General features: G+C 44.7%; 6 non-coding genes across 6 annotated transcripts; 4 read left to right on the top strand and 2 right to left on the bottom strand.

Annotated features, from left to right (window-relative positions):
* Positions 1 to 643: 643 nt before the first annotated feature.
* Positions 644 to 715, top strand: TRNAD-GUC (transfer RNA aspartic acid (anticodon GUC)). The gene has a single exon. It is a non-coding gene; the product is annotated as a tRNA-Asp (tRNA).
* A 370-nt stretch (positions 716 to 1,085) lies between these two features.
* On the top strand, positions 1,086 to 1,157 carry TRNAE-CUC (transfer RNA glutamic acid (anticodon CUC)). Its single transcript has one exon. It is a non-coding gene; the product is annotated as a tRNA-Glu (tRNA).
* Positions 1,158 to 2,136: 979 nt separating this feature from the next.
* TRNAG-GCC (transfer RNA glycine (anticodon GCC)) lies at positions 2,137 to 2,207 on the bottom strand. Its single transcript has one exon. It is a non-coding gene; the product is annotated as a tRNA-Gly (tRNA).
* Positions 2,208 to 2,754: 547 nt separating this feature from the next.
* TRNAL-CAG (transfer RNA leucine (anticodon CAG)) lies at positions 2,755 to 2,837 on the bottom strand. Its single transcript has one exon. It is a non-coding gene; the product is annotated as a tRNA-Leu (tRNA).
* A 1,379-nt stretch (positions 2,838 to 4,216) lies between these two features.
* Positions 4,217 to 4,288, top strand: TRNAD-GUC (transfer RNA aspartic acid (anticodon GUC)). Its single transcript has one exon. It is a non-coding gene; the product is annotated as a tRNA-Asp (tRNA).
* Positions 4,289 to 13,352: 9,064 nt separating this feature from the next.
* TRNAG-GCC (transfer RNA glycine (anticodon GCC)) lies at positions 13,353 to 13,423 on the top strand. The gene has a single exon. It is a non-coding gene; the product is annotated as a tRNA-Gly (tRNA).
* Positions 13,424 to 20,782: the final 7,359 nt, after the last annotated feature.

The following is a 20,782-nucleotide window of genomic DNA, read 5'->3' as shown; positions in this document are numbered from 1 at the left end:
ACTTTCTCAGACACGGCTCCCCACTCGCTGCCTTCGTCCCGCTCCTCCTCCTCCCATATCCCCTCCTTCTGCTCTCCACTCCTCCATTTCGCCTCCCCCAAAGGCTCCCTCTTCAGCGAGACTATGACCAACTTTCTAAGAGAGTATCACGAAAAGAAGAGGATTTTATCCTAGTGTCTCTGATAAACGTAAGATTAAGCATATGGAGATTCTATTTCAGTTACCATTGGTTTCGTTTGGTAATTTGTTGCATTTCATTTTATGCACTTGGAAGTGTTATCCTGAGAAGGAAGGAGCCGATAGGCTGCTGACGCCTTTCAGAGGTGTCAAACAGGAACCCAGAAACCCGCAGGAACTGACGCTAAGTAGCAGGCTTTCTTCTTGTGGCAATCAGTCTCTGATTGCGGGAAGGGCCGTAAGTCTTGTAGAGGCACGGGAGGAAAGGTAGGGATAGGTGCGGAGGTGGCGGGAGGGCTAGAATGAGAGAGCGAGAGTGGTGTGTGGAAAAGGGACTCTTTGTTTTGTCCAACTCCGGAGTGGGGGATGTTAAGAGTCCCCAAATTTCTCTGGCAAACCAAAGAAAAATGAGCGTGGATAAGTGTGTCGCAGGTCAGATGGAATATTGAAAGGTGTCTGGGCGGCTTCCTCGTTAGTATAGTGGTGAGTATCCCCGCCTGTCACGCGGGAGACCGGGGTTCAATTCCCCGACGGGGAGAGTGTATGCATTTTTGCACCTGCAATCCAAACCTGCTCCTCTCTTGGCTGCCCACTCAACTCCGGGCCCCAAAGTCTCTGGCATCTCAAAAGGGGCCACGGGGAAATGAGGCAGCTCAGTGTCACCCCCAGCACTTCCCCCAACTCCTTGCTAAACGCAATCTCTCCGGAAGTTTGTAGCCTGTGCAACACGCTCCCCTCCCCAAGGGATAGGTGAGCGTGGTTGGTAGTGACCGTGGAGGGGCAAGTCAGTGTAGTGGAGGGCAGAGACCAGATGTGGGTTCAATGGGTCCCCAGAAGAGAATGAAGGGAGCTATCCAAACAGCTCCTGTCATGTGCTGAGTGAAGAAGTGATAGGTGAGTTCTTAAAATCCCTGGTGGTCTAGTGGTTAGGATTCGGCGCTCTCACCGCCGCGGCCCGGGTTCGATTCCCGGTCAGGGAACAACATGGTTTTTTATATTTTTCCGGGAGTCTCACCAAGGCCCCATTACAGAAGGAAAATAGTGTATGAGATTGCCAGTTCTAATTAGCCGTCCAGTCGGATCAAAGTGTCTGCTTGCCAAACTCACGTGGGGGTGTAGAGGTGCAGTTCTCGGCTTGAAAGGCTAGGCGCATCCAGGAGGGTAACAACAACTTCTGCAAGAGGCTTTGTTCTTTAGATGCCCTGGAAAGAGGATTTCCCCATGGCCAAGACCCCAAGAGGCCTCTGAAAGGCAGTGGGGTAAGGAGAAAAGGGCTCACATGTAAAAAAAAAAAAAAATATATATATATATATATATATTTATAGTATCTCTTTTTGTGGTGGCAAAGAATTAGAAACAGAGAGTGTCCATCAATCAGGAAATGGCTGACAAAATTGTGATGTAAAATTGTAATGGAATACTATTGATTTGTAAGAAATTATTAAACGGGACGATTAAAAAAAAACAAACAAACCAATACCTGGACTTATATGAACCTATTGGAAGTGAAGTAAGCAGCACCAGGAGAACATTGTACACAGTAATATCAATGTTGTACAACAATCAGTAGTGAATGACTTGACTATCCACAATGCAAGGATCCAAGAAAAGCCCAAATGACTCAGGAATAAAAAGGATATCCACTGCCATAGAAGAAACTGATGAAATTCTGAATGCAGATTTGAACATACCATTCTTGGAGGGTTTTTTTTCCCTTCTTGTATACGAGGTGTGTCTTATTTCACAACATGACAAATACGTAAAAAAGAAAAAGAAAGGTGGGAGGAGGGGGATAGTTTGGGCTGGCAGAAGAAAGGAGGATGAGGGTCTCTTCTGGAGGTACAAGTGTCCTGCTGGTGAGAGCTGTTCAAAAAGTGGGCACAGTCAACTCGAACAGCTTACGAAAGTACTCGTGCTCGTGCTAAAAAAAAAAAAGAAAAAAAAAGAAAAGCTACCTGTTGCATGGGCCGGGAATCGAACCCGGGCCTCCCGCGTGGCAGGCGAGAATTCTACCACTGAACCACCCATGCAAGGATGAAAAGCTCGTTTCCAACTGTCTCTCTGATCTACGTGGACGCGGGAAGATTTCTTGTAGACCTATGCCCAAAATTTGACAAAACACCTGTTGACTCTAATTTTCCATTTTGCCATTTTTCTAGGCTACTTCTCTCCTCTGCCTCCTAATTTCCCCCTTCTTCCTTTTCATCTTCTGTCTTCTCCCTACTCTTCCGTTCTCCTTTTTTCCCTCCCCTTTCTTCCTCCTATTCCTTCTCTTCCCTCTCCTCCCCTACATTCTTCTCTTCTTACTCCTGCTACACAAACTCTTCTGAGAATGGCTCATGATAGCTACCCAAGTGTGCATCTCTTTTCCAATTTAACATTTAAAAAATCAAATTTGATCCTCATCTGACCCACCGATTCTTCACACAACTTCCATGCAAAAGCATCCTTTTGTATGCTGGAATCTCTAAATAGGGGGGGAAGAGTTCAGTGTACATGAAGTTTGTGACTCGCCCTGTCTCGTGTGGAAATCAGGTAGCCAGAGAAGGGCATAAGTGCCAAACGGAAATTATGGATTGTCAGAAGTGGGATTCGAACCCACGCCTCCAGAGGAGACTGCGACCTGAACGCAGCGCCTTAGACCGCTCGGCCATCCTGACAATGCACACGCTTTTTTTCCTCCCTCCCTCCTCGTGACGGCAGCTGAAACACAACCACCTGCCCAGATTTCTTTATATAATCTTCTCTGCTCCTTCTAAGTGCTTTAATCTCGCACTCCCGAGCCAGCCAAGAAAGTGCACAGAGCCATCCTGTTACACACGTTATGCATCCTCCTGCCTGACTCTTCAATCAACACAAACACCCTTCTGAGGACCCCAAGAACCCACACCAAAACAAACCGCCCTCTCTTGATCCAATAGACACCTCCCGAGTCTCCCGCTGCCCGAACCTCCACGGCCCTGAACGTCCCCAGCTGCACTGCTGACCTCTCGGGCCTGACAATTTGGGGAACACTCAACTCACCCCCAAGGCCATTTTTTCTAGGGTCGCCCTCTTTCCAACAAGCAGGTCTCCACCGCCTGCTGGGAGCCAATCAATCTACGGTTCCCCCGACCTGAGGAAGTCAGGGCTGAAACCTAGGTGCTATCGGAGAGCGAGCTAAGAAATGGAGACCTGATCTCACCCGGAGAAAATACATTGCCAAAGCAGGCGGGCCTCTGGGGAGGCGCGGACCTAACCGAAATCAGAATACACCCAAGATTGGATGTGCAAGCGTCTCGTTGACTGCGAGCCCTGTGAGGCAAAGCTTAGGTCGAGGCGGCCGAGGAACTCAAGGAGGATTTCCATCCCCAGGGAGAGTGCTAGAGAGCATTCCAAAAGAGACGGTAAGGTCTGGCTTGGCACTGGACAATTGTTCTGACTTCTCGCCCCATCATCTTCCAGCCTAGCCACCACCAAGCTCCAGGCTCAGCTCCGTCACCGCAGCGCCCTTTCTCAGACACAGCTCCCCACCCGCCGCCTTCGTCCCCCTCCTCCTCCTCCCATATCCCCTCCTTCTGCTGTCCACCCCTCCATTTCGCCTCCCCCAAAGGCTCCCTCTTCATAGAGAATAGGACCAACTTTCTAAGAGGGTATCGTGAAAAGAGGAGGATTTTATCCTAGTGGCTCTGACCGTGGATATTTTTAAAAAGCCTGTGGAGAGCTCTGTTTAACACCATTCATTTCGTTGTAAACTTACTGCATTTCATTTTATGCCCTTGGAAGTGTTAACCTGAGAAGGAAGGAGCCCAGAGGCTGCTGGAGCCTTTCAGAGGTGTCAGACACGAACCAGACACACGCAGGAACTCACGCGAAGTTGCAGAATTTCTTCTTGTGGGAATCAGTCTCTGATTGCAGAAAAGGCTGTAAGTCTTGGAGGAAATGGAACGAGTCAGAGGTGTCGAGTCCCCAAACCGGAGTGACAAGCGACAGGGATGTGCGTGTATCTGTCCGTATGTTGAAGTCAGACATAGGCTTGAGAAGAGGTAGTGCTGCAGCTTCCTCGTTAGTATAGTGGTGAGTATCCCCGCCTGTCACGCGGGAGACCGGGGTTCAATTCCCCGACGGGGAGAATGCTGACACTTTTGCCCCTGCAATCCAAACCTGTTCCTCTCTTGGCTGCCCACTCAACTCCGGGCCCCATAGTCTCTCCGATCTCAAAAGAGGTCACCGGGAAATGAGGCAGCTCAGTGTCACTCTCAAAATTACCGGCCTCTGTAGTTGTCACAGGCTGCTCCTGAGCCTTTGTTCTTGTATAGGGCTCCGATGAAGGCATCTCTGAGTTCTGGGTGCATGTCTTCCTCTTCCCATATGCTGGTCAGCACTATGTGGAATGCCTGGAGCGCCTTTACATTTAAGGCCTTGTACACCTCGGTTGGGATCCTGTCTTTACCCGGTGCCTTGCCTGCACTCATTTGTTTAATGGCTTTTTGGACTTCCTCTATTGAAGGAGGGATGTCAAGTTGTTCAATGGTGCGGTTTGGGGGGATCTGGTCAAGGGTGCTTTACTGAAGAGGGTCGGTTGAGAAGCTGATTGAAGTGTTCTTTCCACCTGTTGCTGATGCCTTTTTTATCTTTTATGAGAGTGTCACCGTCAGAAGATAGCAATGGGGTGGTGGAGGATTTTAATGGCCCATAGACAGTGTTGAGGGCACTGAAAAATTGTGCTAAATGCAATCTTTCCGGAAGTTTGTAGCTTGTCCAACTCCCTCGCCTCCCCAAGGGATAGGTGAGCGTGGTTGGTAGTGACCGTGGAGGGCCAAGTAAGTGCAGTGGAGGGCAGAGACCAGATGTGGGTTCAGTGGGTCCCCAGAAGAGAATGAAGGGAGCTATCCAAATAGCCCCTGTCATGTGCTGAATGAACAAGTGATGTTATTGTTCGTATAGTCCCTGTTGGTCTAGTGGTTAGGATTCTGCGCTCTCACCGCTGTGGCCCAAACCCGGTCAGGGAATATTGCTTTTAGAACATTGGTGACCACCATCACCCTCATTTTTCACGGGAGTCTCACCAAGGCCCCAACATCGAAGAAATGTAAAGTAGGATATTGTCAGTTCTAATTAGCGGTCCAGTCCGATCAAATTATTTGTTTGGCAAACTCACGTGGGGGAGTTGAGGTGCAGATATTGGGTTAAACAGGAGGCGGATCCAAGAAATTAACAACAACTTCTGCAAGAGGCTTTGCTCCTTAGATAACAGGGGAAGAGGATTTCCCTGACTGCCAAGACCCCAAGAGGCCTCTGAAAGGTAGTTGGGTAAGGATAAAAGGGCTCATATGGAAGAAAAAAAAATATATATATATGTATATATATTTATAGCATCTCTTTTTGTGGTGGCAAAGAATTAGAAACAGAGAATGTCCATCAATCAGGAAATGGCTGACAAAATTGTGATGTAAAATTGTAATGGAATACTATTGATTTGTAAGAAATTATTAAACGGGACGATTAAAAAAAAACAAACAAACCAATGCCTGGACTTATATGAACCTATTGGAACTGAAGTAAGCAGCACCAGGAGAACAGTGTACACAGCAATATCAATATTGGACAACATTAAGTTGTGAGTTGTTACAAGGGAATCACTTTAAAAGACTGATATATATTAATTTAAGGTCGCCAAGGAATCAGCTATGTAATTCCTAAATGAAAAACTCAAGTCAGCCGTCAGCCTTTTTTGGAGTTTAATTACAATAGGAGCAAGAAAGGAATTAGAGATATAGAGAGAGAGAAAGGGGAGAGAAGGGAATAGGGCTTAAATACCCCTTCTGTTTAGGCTGGGCCAAAAGGCCCAAGCCCTTAGATAGCTGGGGCAAAGAAAAGAGATCAGTCCCTATTACTCACGTGTCCAAAATGGAGAAACAGTCTCAGAGGCCCCCACCTTCAGCTTCCTTCAGAGCAAGCTTCCTCAGAGCCCAGGAACCACACCGACCAAAAACTCAACCACCTCCCCCGTCTCCAGACCCTCCTATCTTTAAGGACCCCATCTAAGTTGCCTCCCCTCAGTCCTCACATCTACCAATCACTCTTCATCAATTTCCCTGTCAATGGAGGCTCTCGCTTAACCCAGGACCGCCCAGAGGTTTCTGGCTTTTGCACATGTCTGTTGAAGGTCATATTTTTCAAATGATTAAATCTTTACTCCTTTGTTACAGCCCTTTCTAAATCCTGTTAACTTGAGTATGGTAGAGATTGGAATAATTAAATTTTGATCTAGGCTGCAGCCCTTACTCAGTCCTATTAGGACTGAATAGGGTGGAGATTTATTCCAAGTATCTCCATTGTATCAATTCTAAAATCAATCAAGACTCAAAGAAATTCCTGTTCTATGCTTAAGCATAGGTCAAAGTCCTTTCCATTGTTCAGCAAGGGGTTTCTGTCCTAAAGTAATCTTAAGAAGGGAAGAGAAAGAACCTCCCATGCCAATGGGGTTCCCATTCCAATAGACTATCAGTAAGAAATTTTCCAAGTATGAAATATCCCAATGGTGAAATTACCAACATTTATAAGTCTAAGGAAATTTGAGGTTTACAGAGTGACTTAACTATCCACAATGCAAGGATCCAAGAAAAGCCCAAGTGACTCGGGGAGAAAAATAATATCCACTGCCATAGGAGAAACTGATGAAATTCTGAATTGTGATATGGAAATCACTTTAAAAGACTGATATATATTAATTTAAGGTCTCCAAGGAATTCAGCTATGTAATTCCTAAATGAAAACTCAAGTCAGCAGTCAACCTTTTATGGAGTTTTTAATTACAAACAGGAGGAAGAAAGGTATATGAGAGAGAGAGAGAGAGACAGAGAGAGACAGAGAGAGACAGAGACAGAGACAGAGACAGAGACAGAGAGACAGAGAGAGAGAAAGGGGAGAGAAGGGAATAGGGCTTAAATACCCCTTCTGCTTAGGCTGGGCCAAAGGCCCAAGCCCTTAGATAGCTGAAGAAAAGAGATCAGTCCCTATTACTCACGTGACCAAAATGGAGAAACAATCTCAAGGGCCTTCACCTCCAGCCTCCTTCAGAGCAAGCCCTCCTCTCATACCTCTCCAGGAGCTCTCCCTCCAGGACCTCTCTCCTCTCAGCCTCCTTCAGAGCAAAACCTCCTCAAGCAAAACCTCCTCCGACCTCAGACCCTGCTATCTTTAAGGAAACCATCTAAGTCCCCTCCCCACAGTTCTCACATCTACCAATCACTGTCCATGTCTCCCCTGTGCCAATGGTGGCTCTAGCTTAACCCAGGACCGCCCAGAGGTCTATGGCCTTTGCACATGTCTGTTGAAGGTCATATTCTCAAATAATTAAATCTTGATCTTTGCTGCAGCCCTTCCTAAATCCTGTTACTCTGAGTAGGGTGGAGATTGGAAGTTCCAAGACCTGGTTCTGTCATTCCAAGTATCTCTATTGTATCAATTCTAAAATCAATCATGACTCAAAGAACTTCCTGTTCTATGCTTAAGCATAGGTCAAAGCCCTTTCCATTGTTTAGCAAAAGGTTTCTGTCCTAAAGTAGTCTTAGGTAGGGAGGAGAAGGACCCTCCCTACCTAATGTTGGAAATGGGGAAATTTCCAACATTCATAAGTCTAAGAAATTTTAAGGTTTACGACCAGTTATTAAATCATTAATAGAACAGGGAATAATAATCCCTTACAAATCTGAATACAACACGCCGATCCTGCCAATTTAAAAACCAAAAAGAGGGCCTGATGGCAAGCACCTCTATAGATTCGTACAGGATCTAAGGGCATTGAATAATTACGTTATAAAGAGACACTCTGTAGTTCCTAACATACATACTATTATCTCATCGATTCCTAGCACAGCTACATACTTTACAGTAGTAGACTTGTGTTCAGCTTTCTTCTCCATACCTATACATGAGAACTCCAGGCATATTTTTGCTTTCACCTGGAAGGGCTCACAATATACCTGGTGTTGGCTGCCGCAGGGTTATGTCGAAAGTCCGAGCTTATTTGAGCAAATTTTGAGCCAAGACACAGACAATATAACATTTAAAAATAGCAAATTAATCAAATATGTAGATGATCTACTCTTGGCTTCAACAGATGCAAAAACATGTCAAGAAGATAGCAAACACCTTCTTTTGGAATTGCACAAAAGAGGACATAAAATCTCTAAGGATAAAGTTCAATGGTGTCTCCAAAAAGTAGAATATTAGGGATTCATCTTGACTGTGGGTGCTTGTTATATTTCTCCAAAACGAATTGAGAATATTCAAAAATTGAGTGCTCCTACCACTAAGAAACAGCTGAGAGCAATTTTAGGAGCAACAGGGTTTTGCAGACAATGGATTCCTTGCTATGGGGAAATGACTAAACCCCTTATAGCATTAACAAAGGATTTGGTTCCTGAACCCCTCAAATTAGAGCCTGAATACTTGTCAGCTCTATCAGATCTAAAAAAGGCTATCATGTCTGCCCCTGCTCTAGGCATCCCAGATTACAACAAGCCATTTACTTTATATGTGCATGAGCGAAGAGGAGTAGCCTTTGGCGTGTTAACTCAGACTTTGGGACCTTCTCAGCGCCCAATTGCTTATTATTCTGCCCAACTAGACCCAGTAGCAGCAGGAGCACCTTACCATGCCTTAGAGGAGTAGCCTTAGAGGAGTAGCTGCTACAGCCTTACTAGTAACAAAAACAGTTGATTTAGTATTGGGATGTCCATTAACAATAATGTGCCCACATGAGATAGAAGCATTATTGATAAAACATAGAACACAGGCATTCTTGGATCAGAGAATTTCAAGGTATGAAATAACCTTATTAAATAGTGAAAATATTACCTTGAAACGCTGTTCAACTCTTAACCCTGCCACCTTGCTTCCAGATTTACTTACTTCAGGAGAACCATTACATAACTGTGAAACATTAGTGTCCATGGCAGAAAAGCCTCGAGATAATCTCTTGGACACTCCCTTAGACAATGCAGATCTGATCTTATTTACCGATGGTTCCTCTTTTATGAGGGATGGCATACATTACACTGGAGGTGCCGTAGTCTCAGAATTTGCCACTGAATGGTCAGCTTCACTACCTTCTAACATTAGCGCTCAAGGAGCAGAACTCATAGCTCTAAAACAAGCTTGTATAATTGCCAAGGATAAAAAGGCAACAATTTATACGGATTCTAGATATGCTTTTGGCATTTGTCACTCAGTCGGGATGCTATGGCTCCAGAGAGGATTTTTAATCTCAGCTGGAAAATCCATATCTAATGCAGAAATTATTAATGAAGTTCTTTCTGCTCTCAAACTGCCCAAAGCCCTAGCTGTAGTTCATTGCTCTGCCCTGTAACAATTAAAATTTAGGGGAAAGGGGGAGACTGAGGCAGGAGCTGAAATTAGTTTCTCTCTGCAAGGAGTATTATATTTTTTAGAGGTTTATTGAAGATTAAGGATTAAAGAAAATAGAGGATAAGAGACACGTGTCCAGGCCATAGAGAGGCCTAGACACAAACTCACCTACATTATGAAAAAAAGCCACGCCTGCCCCAAAATGGAAGTCCAAGAGCCAAGAGAGCCCTCTCAAAAGCCTTTGAATCAGCTTAAATACCTTCTCGATCTCGGCCCAGGTGAGATTACAAGGCATTTTGGGGAAGTGGAGCAAAGGCTTGTGGGGATTGTAGTCCTGTATTGGAGTCTATTTTTTACAGCCCATATAGGTGGTTCTGACCCTGTCTCTAGAGGAAATGATCGAGCAGATGCCACTGCAAAGCTAGCAGCCATAGAAGGACCTGGATTAATTTTAACATTAACAACCACTGATAATTTAAATTTATCACTTTCCTATAATGAAAAGGAAGTGGAAAAATGGAAACAAAAATTTAAAGCAAAACAGATTAATGGAGTATGGGTGTCATCTGAAGGAAAACCCCTGCTCCCTAGAAGTTTCTATAACAAAATTTACCAATCTATTCATAAAAATGGTCATTTTGGCACCCAGGGCATTGTGGACTCTGTCAAGAGAGTATGGATAGCCCCTGGTATAACTACTGTAGCCTCTAAAGTATGTTCAGCCTGCTCCATTTGCCAGGCATATAACCAACATGCATATCGTGGAAAAGCCTTTGGGGGATGTCCTCTGGCTTACACACCTTTTGAACAATTACAGATAGATTTCATAACGATGCCAAAGGCTGGACGTTATAAATTTTGTCTAGTAATTGTAGGTCAACTAACCAGATGGCCGGAAGCATTTCCTACCATCTGAGCCACAGCAGATTTTGTTGCAAAGATACTTTTTTTTTTAAAATATATTTTATTTGATCATTTCCAAGCATTATTCCTTAAAGATCATTTTCTTTTCCTCCCCCCCACCCCCCATAGCCAACGCGTAAGTCCACTGGGCATTAGATGTTTTCTTGATTTGAACCCATTGCTTTGTTGATAGTATTTGCACTAGAGTGTTCATTTAGAGTCTATCCTCTGTCATGTCCCCTCAACCTCTGTATTCAGGCAGTTGCTTTTCCTCGGTGTTTCCACTCCCATAGTTTATCCTTTGCTTATGAATGGTGTTTTTTTCTCCTGGATCCCTGCAAGTTGTTCAGGGACATTACACCGCCACTAATGGAGAAGTCCATTACGTTCGATTATACCACAGTGTATTAGTCTCTGTGTACAATGTTCTCCTGGTTCTGCTCCTCTCGCTCTGCATCACTTCCTGGAGGTTGTTCCAGTCTCCATGGAACTTCTCCACTTTATTATTCCTTTTAGCACAATAGTACTCCATCACCAACATATACCACAGTTTGTTCAGCCATTCCCCAATTGATGGGCATCCCCTCGTTTTCCAGTTTTGGGCCACCACAAAGAGCGCAGCTATGAGCAAAGATACTTTTAAAGGATTATTCCTCGTTTTGGCTTGCCAGCACATATTGACTCCGATAGAGGGAGTCATTTTACTGATTCTGTCTTAAACCAAATATATTCTTGCTTGGGGATAACTCCAAAATTCCATGTTCCATATCACCCCCAGAGCTCAGGCCAAGTGGAGAGGATGAATAAAGAATTTAAGACTATGATTGGCAAATTATGCACTGAGACCCATTTAAAATGGTCTGAAATTCTCCCTCTGGCCCTATTTTATCTTAGAAGCAGGCCTAGAGGAGACTTACATATTTCACCATTTGAGATGCTTTTTGGACATCCACCTATACAGGCTAAGCCTTTCTCCCCGGCTTATACATCGCTATTAGGGGGAGATATTACTATTGCTTCCTATATACAGGAGTTACAGCACAAACTACGTGAACTTCATGAATCCGGAGCTGCAGTACAAGCTGGACCATTAGACTTTTCTCTGCATGACCTGAACCAAGGAGATAAAGTTTATATCAAGAATTTCAAGTGAACTGGAGCAACTCAACCTTCATGGGAAGGACCATTCCAAATATTATTAACTACTCCAACATCTATACAACGGTATAGTTGTAGATAATCCTCAGGATTGTTATAGTCCTATTCAGGATCCTGAGATGGCCAATGTCCTGCATTACGCCCCTGGGTTTTGTTGACATGAGCAATTATTTTATTTTTTTCACGTTCAGTTAAAAAAAGCCTGTAGCAAGTTCTCAACATCCTTGTAAGACAGATTATACTGAAAAAATATGTCTCCCATCTTTTTTGCTACTAGAAAAGGATCTTGTTCATATGTGGGGATATTTCGTGTAAATTCATTTATTTCTTGGGGAGTAAACGGTATCCTATGTCTTAAAGTCACCACATCCCCATTTCGTCCTATTTCAGGTACTTCTCTTAGAGGAAACAGGCCTCTAGTTGAATTTTGCACCTGTGGGTCAGTTTGACAAGGACAGGTTTCTCTAGGAGGACAAGATCTCCTTTGCATTGGAATTTGGTTTTCTGTAGGAGAGGGAACATGAGAAACTGGGATTACAGGGGAAGGGTTTTGGGGATTAAATTCAGTCAAGATTTGCACTGCACGAGAGAAGCAGTCTGTTAACTGGGCTATAGGGAAGGTGTTTTCCATCTCTATTTCAGGCAAGGAAATTTCCTCATTCAAAGGTTCAGAAACAGGTCTGTTTCTGGAAGAGTGGGTGTTTGCCAATTGATCCTGTAAGAAACATTTTAGATCTTCTAATTGGGTTTGCATTTTATCCTCAATATTTTCTATTTTATCCTCAATATTTTTTATTTAGCATCTCTAAATATAGTATTGAGGAGTACAAAAATGACAGTACCTATTAATATAAAAATTTGGAGGTATCCTGCATTCCTCAATGCCCCTAATTCTTCAGCTGCCATATAAATGTCAAAAAATGTAGAACTCATTTATATATATATATATATATATTATATATATATATATATATATATATATATATATATATATATATATAGTAATTATTTCTCTAACAGTCTTCACAAAACACGTGGGGAGCAGTGCAAAGCAACAAACTTTCCACAGGTTTTTTTTTTCCTAATCTAGGAAGTTGTTCCTTAAGGGAAAGGATATTTAGAAACAGCTCTTCCAGCCAGGACTTTAGGGTCCTGTTGCTGAGATTTAAAACAGCTGTTTTCTATCTAACTATCAGAGTCACACAGCTGGGAAGTATCTGAGGTCCGATTTGAACCTAGGACCTTCTCTCTGTAGGCCTGGCTCTCAATCCACTGAGCTACCCAGCTGTCCCTTAAGATTAAAGGGAAGAAAAAGAAAGACTGCTGATTCCAATTTAACTTAAGGAGAAAAGAGAAGAGAGAAAAAGTTTTTTATACTCATGTGTTCTAGCAGCTGAGTCTTTAAGCCAAGTTTGCTGTTAAAAGGGACTAAGTGGTGAGAAGGCAGAGTAAAAAGGCAAGGAAATTCAGAAGTTTATTGAGAGAATTCTTTAGACTCCCATGTGGTCAGCCACAATGTGATATGGAAATCACTTTAAAAGATGATATAGCAGTAATAGAAGGAGCAGGAAGAGGAGGATGAAGGAGAAGGGGTAAATAAAAAAGGAAAGAAAAAAGGAACAAGATAATGGAGGAGGGAGATGGAAAAGAAGGAAAAAATTTAAGAGGATAACAAAAATTGAAATTTTGTGGGCTATAATCTAGTAGAATCTATAGGTCTACAAAAGTCAGATATAGCCAATATCAATAGCTTTATTGTGGCATGGGTGGTTCAGTGGTAGAATTCTCGCCTGCCACGCGGGAGGCCCGGGTTCGATTCCCGGCCCATGCAATGTGTAACTTTTAGTACTTTTCTTAAATTATTCAAGTTAACTCAACCAACTTTTTGAACAGCTCTCACCACCAGAACACTTGGATCTCCAGGAGAGTACACCTTACCAAGGCAGGACCCACATCCTCCCTTCTTCTGCCAAACAAAACAATCCTCCTCCCCCACCATTCTTTTTCTTTTTTACCTATTTGTCATGTTGTGAACTAAGACATATCTCATATACAAGAAGGAAAAAAAAAACCCTCCAAGAATGGTATGTTCATATCTGCATTCTGTAAACCTTAAAATTTCTTAGACTTATGAATGTTGGAAATTTCCCTATTGGGAAATTTCATACTTGAAAAATTTCCTACTGATAGTAAGAACTCTATTGGAATGTGAAACTCCTTGGCATGGGAGAATCCTTCTCCTCCCTTCTTAAGACTACTTTAGGACAGAAACCTTTTGCTAAACAATGGAAAGGGCTTTGACCTATGCTTAAGCATAGAACAGGAAGTTCTTTGAGTCATGATTGATTTTAGAATTGATACAATAGAGATACTTGGAATGACAGAACCAGGTCTTGGAACTTCCAATCTCCACCCTACTCAGAGTAACAGGATTTAGGAAGGGCTGCAGCAAAGATCAAGATTTAATTATTTGAGAATATGACCTTCAACAGACATGTGCAAAGGCCATAGACCTCTGGGTGGTCCTGGGTTAAGCTAGAGCCACCATTGGCACAGGGGAGACATGGACAGTGATTGGTAGATGTGAGAACTGTGGGGAGGGGACTTAGATGGTTTCCTTAAAGATAGCAGGGTCTGAGGTCGGAGGAAGTTTTGCTTGAGGAGGTTTTGCTCTGAAGGAGGCTGAGAGGAGAGAGGTCCTGGAGGGAGAGCTCCTGGAGAGGTATGAGAGGAGGGCTTGCTCTGAAGGAGGCTGGAGGTGAAGGCCCCTGAGACTGTTTCTCCATTTTGGTCACGTGAGTAATAGGGACTGATCTCTTTTCTTTGCCTCAGCTATCTAAGGGCTTGGGCCTTTGGCCCAGCCTAAGCAGAAGGGGTATTTAAGCCCTATTCCCTTCTCTCCCCTTTCTCTCTCTCTGTCTCTCTGTCTCTGTCTCTGTCTCTGTCTCTGTCTCTCTCTCTCTCTCATATACCTTTCTTCCTCCTGTTTGTAATTAAAAACTCCATAAAAGGTTGACTGCTGACTTGAGTTTTCATTTAGGAATTACATAGCTGAATTCCTTGGCGACCTTAAATTAATATATATCATCTTTTAAAGTGATTTCCATATCACATTGTGGCTGACCACATGGGAGTCTAAAGAATTCTCTCAATAAACTTCTGAATTTCCTTGCCTTTTTACACTCTAGTGCAAATACTATCAACAAAGCAATGGGTTCAAATCAAGAAAACATCTAATGCCCAGTGGACTTACGCGTTGGCTATGGGGGGTGGGGGGGAGGAAAAGAAAATGATCTTTAAGGAATAATGCTTGGAAATGATCAAATAAAATATATTTTAAAAAAAAAAGTATCTTTGCAACAAAATCTGCTGTGGCTCAGATGGTAGGAAATGCTTCCGGCCATCTGGTTAGTTGACCTACAATTACTAGACAAAATTTATAACGTCCAGCCTTTGGCATCGTTATGAAATCTATCTGTAATTGTTCAAAAGGTGTGTAAGCCAGAGGACATCCCCCAAAGGCTTTTCCACGATATGCATGTTGGTTATATGCCTGGCAAATGGAGCAGGCTGAACATACTTTAGAGGCTACAGTAGTTATACCAGGGGCTATCCATACTCTCTTGACAGAGTCCACAATGCCCTGGGTGCCAAAATGACCATTTTTATGAATAGATTGGTAAATTTTGTTATAGAAACTTCTAGGGAGCAGGGGTTTTCCTTCAGATGACACCCATACTCCATTAATCTGTTTTGCTTTAAATTTTTGTTTCCATTTTTCCACTTCCTTTTCATTATAGGAAAGTGATAAATTTAAATTATCAGTGGTTGTTAATGTTAAAATTAATCCAGGTCCTTCTATGGCTGCTAGCTTTGCAGTGGCATCTGCTCGATCATTTCCTCTAGAGACAGGGTCAGAACCACCTATATGGGCTGTAAAAAATAGACTCCAATACAGGACTACAATCCCCACAAGCCTTTGCTCCACTTCCCCAAAATGCCTTGTAATCTCACCTGGGCCGAGATCGAGAAGGTATTTAAGCTGATTCAAAGGCTTTTGAGAGGGCTCTCTTGGCTCTTGGACTTCCATTTTGGGGCAGGCGTGGCTTTTTTTCATAATGTAGGTGAGTTTGTGTCTAGGCCTCTCTATGGCCTGGACACGTGTCTCTTATCCTCTATTTTCTTTAATCCTTAATCTTCAATAAACCTCTAAAAAATATAATACTCCTTGCAGAGAGAAACTAATTTCAGCTCCTGCCTCATATCCGGGCCTGCCGGACTTCAACGGTGGGGTTCGGGGAGCAGCCACCTAAAAAGAACCCATAGGGGGAGAGAGGGGGAGACCAAGCACGCAATAGAGAGACAGAGTCAATCTGGTAGTGTCAAGGCTCCGTTTATTGCAGGTGTAAGGTAGAATATATATGCTTGAGGTAAAGGGGTGGTGGTGGTGGTGACTAAAGACTGCTTGTACCAGGAGGGAACATGAAGAATGGTTATTGTTATGTTTTGTGGCTGTTGGTCTTGGCGACGCCTGGGAGGTAACTTGTTTGTTAAGTTTCCCTAGGATCATAAATCTTGTTTCAGGTCAAGTTGTCCCCGAATATGGTCTCTGACAATTCCCCCTTTCTTTTTTATAGAGGGAAGGTTTTAAGTCAGGACCGCAGCGACGGCCCCTGTCTTAGGCTACACAGGGGGAGTTGCTTGACCATCAAGGGTCAAGGACCTGTGCTATTCCCGTCATTGGGTTACCGCCCTGCTAGTAAATTGGAGACGATCAGTAGGGATGTGTGGTCGGTCAGTATCTGTTATTTCGATACGATGGTATTGGACCGTAGGGAACTTAGTAAGGGCTGAGTCAATGTTTGATTTAATAAATCCAGTCAGGCGTTGGAAAGCCCAAGGGCCAAAGGTGAGTATTAGGAGGATGATAATAACGGGAGCTATTATTGTGGGAATTAGAGTAGAGTGCCAAGGGGTTTTTCTTAAAAGATTGTTGTACCATCCTTCTTGGGCCTCGGCCTTCTTTTTTCTAAGGGCTAGGCGTTCTCTTAATTTTGCCATTGATTTTCTGACCATGCCTGTGTGGTCAGCATAAAAGCAACATTCTTCTTTAATGGCTACACATAATCCCCCTTCTTTTAAAAAAAGTAGGTCGAGGCCACGTCTGTTCTGCAGTACAACTTCTGAGAGGGAGGATAGGGATTTTGCTAAAGCAGAGACAGACTTTTCTAGGATCTCAATGTCAGTTGTCATATCAGCATGTAAAGTTGTGAGGTGTTGGGTCTGTAGGTAAGCGGTGGTGCCGGTACCAATGCCGGCAGCAAGACCACCAATACCTAGAATAATGGCAATAGTAGAGAGGGGTTCCCGTTTAACCCGAGGGGACGGAGACAAAATTTTTTCTAAAGCAGTGTCTGTGTGATAAGTAATTCTGGGCCATAATTGTATAAGTACACAGAATTCTGAGGAGGTATTAAAAACCTGAAGGGAAATGCAGGGGGTGAGGCCGGTGTTGCAGGCCCAAAAGGTGTTATTGGGGGCCTCTAGATAATAAGGGGAGTGGGAGATGGGAAGGGTAACATTACAAAGATGTGAGTGAGAGGAAGGGGGGTGACCTATGCAAAGGCCTTTTCCGGAGACTTCAGCAAGGGTGAAGTGGTGGGGGAACCGGGCGCATCGAGGGGAAGGGGCAGAGGTGTTATAAGGGTGATCGGTAAAGGCGATTCCTTCATAGTATGGGGGCTGCGAGTGGAGACATAGCCAACAACTGATTGTAAGGTTTGGGGCGGTAGCATTCAAAACCAAATAGGAGCTCTCAATGAGTTTGAGGAGTCTATCAGTGGTACCAGGAGGTATTTTGGGAATAGGGGTAGGTGGGAGTGTAAGGGAGGGGAATTGGGTGGGGGAGAGGGGTCGGGGGGGCTGGGGGAACTGATATGAAGGGCTGTGTTGGTCAGTGAGAACAAAATTAGGACCCATAGAGTTGGTAATAGGGGTCACGCGCAGTCGGAGTGTGAAAAGAAAGACATCATCGGGGCCCCTTTTATAAAGGCGCAGTCCCCAGGTGAGTCCTTCTGTCCAACGGGGATCTGTTTTGCCCTTGTTGGTGAATTTGATAATAAGGGGATTACAATTGGGGGGATTAAAGGAGCAGGTCTGAGGGCCGGAGGGATTTTGGGCGATGGTAATCAAGTCTTTGTTGGTGATCCAATGAGCAGTGCCAAAAGTCACACAGCCCCATGTGGCACAGAATCCATATGAGTGGCCCCCACAGTAGTCTGGCTGGCCGAACCCAGGGCAGCCGTATAGAGGGTACTGGGTATATTGGGTCCAATAGTCCTTAATCGGGAGACCGGGCACATTTGGGGCGCAATAGTGCATTGATGACTGGTATGGGATACCGAGGACACAAAGGTCGATGGTCAGTTGGGGGAACCATGTAAGGCGCGGCCACTGGGAACTGGAGACAGAGGCAAGAACGGCTTGGTTAACTGGATTGACAATCTCCCATACTTGATGAACGGGGATGTGTGGACTTCCTGATCTGGTGGCTGGTAGCAGGATACAGATGAGGGTTACTGTCAGAACTGTCGCCATCTGTTCCATTGTGAAGTAGCTGAAAGAGAACAGAAGATTTTCTCAGGGATGGGCCCTGGAAGGTGATTAAGGGGAGGGGATATTTGTGGTTTTGATTAATCGTGATGGGACCCAGCGGGCGTTGTTTGCTTTGGCATCAAAGACACAAGCTGAGCCTTTTCCCCAAGTGAGGACAGGGTCAGGGCCTTGCCAAAGGCCTGTAAGTGGGTCTCGCCAAAGAACTTTTGCCAGATCAGATGTGGTGTGTGGATGCCAGTGGCGATCAGCAGCAGAGCGTCCCTCTGCATCCAGAGTGAGGAAGTTAAGAACAAAAAGTGCATGCGCAAGAAGCAGGGTCTGGTTGCCACATAGTGGGTAAAGGGTTTCTTGGGTCTTAAGTTTAAAGAGGGTGTTCTTGAGGGTTTGGTGTGCACGTTCAACAATACCTTGTCCTTGTGGGTTGTAAGGGATACCTGTAACGTGTTTTATGCCTAACTGGGAACAGAATTGTTTAAAGGCCTGGCTGGTGTAGCCAGGGCCATTATCTGTCTTGATGGAGAGGGGTTTTCCCATCATGGACATAGCAAGGAACATATGTTTGATAACGTGCTTTGTGGCTTCGCCGGATTGTGCAGATGCAAAAAGAAAGCCGCTAAACGTATCAATGGAGACATGAACATATTTGAGTCTAGCAAAAGAAGGGACGTGAGTAACGTCCATTTGCCATAGATGGCCGGGGAGAAGACCTCGGGGGTTGATCCCCAGATGGGGTTCAGGCAAGAGAGTAACACAATTCTTGCAACCTTTAACAATTGACCTGGCCAGTTCCCTGGTAATTTTGTAGGCCAAGCGAAGGGTTTGAGAGTTGAGGTGGTGAAGTCTATGTGCCTCTGTTGCAAGAGAGACGGGATCAGTTGAGGGATGGGGAGGGGGGGTAGTTGTGGCAACCAAGGCTGCTAAACGAGTGTGTTGATCTGCAAGATCGTTCCCGAAAGACAAAGGGCCTGGGAGGCCTGAGTGGGCACGTATGTGACCCGTGAAAAAGGGACAGGACCGTCGTCTAATGGCTTGTTGAAGTTGGGAAAAAAGGGAAAAGGTGGCGGTTGTTGGCTGAACAGCGGGAACAATCTCGAGTCTGAGCAGAGATTGAACAACGTACCTGCTATCTGAATAGAGGTTAAATGGGGTATCAGGCAGGGAATGGAAGACAGTTAGAGCTGCATAAAGCTCTACTAGCTGTGCAGACTCATAGGGTGTTTTGATAGAGCGGGGGTGGTTATTTATAACTATGGCGGCAAGACCAGTTTTAGAGCCGTCCACAAAGACCGTGGGTGCCCCCGGGATAGGCGAGGATCGGGTTTGGCGTGTGAGTATGAAGGGGGTAAGGGTGAAAAACTGCAATAATTTATTACTGGGCATGTGGTTGTCCAAGATGCCCTGGTAGGTAGAGATGAGTATAGCCCAATTATCATTTTGAGATTTGAGCCAGTCAAGCTGCTCCTTGTTATAGGGGGAAACCACATGGTCAGGGGAGCGGCCGAAATGCCGGGTGGAGAGACGGATGCCCATCATTGCTAATCGGGCGATCAGGTCAGGATAAGGGGCAAGAATCTTCCGGTTATACATAGGGAGGTGGATCCAGATGAGGGGAGAGGGATCTTGCCATAGAAGTCCCGTGGGGGAGAATTCAGTGGGAAAGATGAGAAGGTAAAGGGGAAGGTGGGGAGAAAAATACCCAATGTTCTGTGTAGCTATAGCTTGTTCTACTTTCTTAAGGGAAGCTTCACCTGCTGGGGTTAGGGAACGAGGGGAGGAGGGGTCAGCATCCCCTCGAAGGATGTCTTCCAGAGGGCGAAGGTCCGCCTTGGCAAGTTGTAGATAGGGGCGTAGCCAATTAATGTCCCCTAGAAGTTTCTGGAAATCATTAAGGGTTTTGAGAGTGGAGCGTGTGAGTGAAACCTTATGTGAAAATAAGGAGTCAAGCTCAAGGCGGAATCCCAGGAAGTTGAAGGGGTACTGGGTCTGGACCTTGTCAGGGGCTATTCTGAAGCCGCGGGCCTGGAGTGCACATACAATGGTCTGAGCTATAGTCTGTGTTAAGTGGGAGGATGGAGCTGCTATCAGGAGGTCGTCCATATAATGAATGATGTAAGCTGAAGGGAATTGTGTCCTTACAGGGTTAATGGACTGAGCTACAAACTTTTGGCATAAGGTCGGGGAGTTGGCCATTCCTTGTGGGAGGACTCGCCATGCGAAACGGGGGTTGGGCCCAATGTGATTAACTATGGGAATGGAAAATGCAAAGCGGGGACTGTCGGCTGGGTCAAGGGGAATGGAAAAGAAACAGTCCTTGATATCGATGACTATTTTACTAAAACCTTTTGGGATGGCAGTTGGAGATGGAAGGCCTGGTTGTAAAGCCCCCATGGGAAGCATAGTTTTATTGACCTCTCTTAGGTCCTGCAAGAGCCTCCATCCCCCAGATTTCTTTTTGATAACGAAAATGGGTGTGTTCCAGGGGGAGTTAGAGGGTTCTAGGTGCCCTAATGAAAGTTGCTCCTGCACCAGCGTTATGGCAGCCTGAACCTTCTCAGATGTTAAGGGCCACTGATCA

Source organism: Monodelphis domestica, chromosome 2, assembly GCF_027887165.1.
Source record: "Monodelphis domestica isolate mMonDom1 chromosome 2, mMonDom1.pri, whole genome shotgun sequence".
Lineage (NCBI taxonomy): Eukaryota > Metazoa > Chordata > Mammalia > Didelphimorphia > Didelphidae > Monodelphis > Monodelphis domestica.
Note: the sequence above shows the minus strand (reverse complement) of the source record. Positions and strands in the feature narration are given on the sequence as shown.